Here is a 1,404-nt window from a genome sequence, read left to right as displayed (position 1 = left end):
CGAGCATGGTTGGTGTGACGGGGATTCGAACCCGCGACCCTCAGATTGCGAGTCGAGCGTCCTAACCACCTGGCCATACCGGGCCGAATCACGAAGAAAAGCAAGTACTGTTTTGCATTATGTCTGCCCCCCTCCTCCGGTGGCTCAGCGTAATTTTGGTCTTTTTATAAAGCCAAAATTCTAGATTCGATCCTTGCGATAGGCAAAGAACATTTAGCCCATTGTGTAGCTATGTAGCCCCAAATGATATGTTATTCATTTAATTTATTATAGAACATGTAACAAGAAAGAAGAACAAAGCCATATTTATTCAAACAACACCTGTTAAATAGTAAAACTTCACATCATATTCATAGTGCTATATTGTTTTCAGCCATTATGCTCGGATAGATTTCTTGACCTTTGACTCTGGTTTTTCAATCTCCCTTTAGCTTCTCTTACTTAGATAGTTGAATAGGTCATGATAATATTTTTCTGTTAAACTGACTTGAACGCTTTAAATTGTGGTTTTTGGCACCATGGTAACTGCGGAGAAAATGTTGGTGTTTTTTTGTTCAGTAACAGATTTCTTCGTTTCAAAACTAATACTGTAAAAAGTCCAAACATTGAAATATAATCATAATCTACATAAATGTTTCTTATAAATAGAGTGGTCAAACATGCTAAAAATAACATTTTATAATACTCTTATTTCTATATCTGTGTTATTTTTCTTTTGTACATGACAGCTGGATAAAATGTAAACGTCCGCCATTTTGTTCATCTTTGAATATTTTTATTCCAAAAGGGGAACTAAGTAGTGCATGCAAATTATATCAACACTGAATATGTTAAGCCTTTACTGTTCGTGAAGAGGGTAAAATGTGTAAAAACCTGTACTGTAAAGTGGCTTACATCTGTGAGTCGGTCCATGACGAACATTTACTAGCTTTCCTGTCTCTGATCACCAGTGGTTCTTGCGTAGGCCCTAAAATCAGTTACTTATATTCATTTTCCGATTTTTACGAGTCTGGAAGCCATTTCAATTTCCCCTCTTGCTATTGCTTTATTGCCGACTTCTCGAAATATCGTCGCCATGAAACTTTCAAGGGCTTTTGGGTATAACCTAGCTCTCCAAAACAAATAGACATGCAAGTTGGATTAAATGTTTAAATTAGTTTCCCTAACATGAAGAACGTGGTTAGTAAGGGTGATTGTCTAGAACATTTTATGACAGTGTTAAATATACATATGTGGCGAATGACACAAACGCATATGATCTCGCTATATTCGTGAAGCCAACGAAACAAGTGCTGTTCGTGGCGTGGGAACATTTGTTAATATGTTAACCATTAGGTTACAAATTATGATGAAAAAAATTGCATTTTAATAACTCGGTAAACGAAAAGTCGTATGCTCATGCAA

This window comes from Limulus polyphemus, unplaced genomic scaffold (assembly GCF_000517525.1).
Source record: "Limulus polyphemus unplaced genomic scaffold, Limulus_polyphemus-2.1.2 Scaffold89, whole genome shotgun sequence".
Taxonomy (NCBI): domain Eukaryota; kingdom Metazoa; phylum Arthropoda; class Merostomata; order Xiphosura; family Limulidae; genus Limulus; species Limulus polyphemus.
This window is presented reverse-complemented; position numbering follows the sequence as displayed.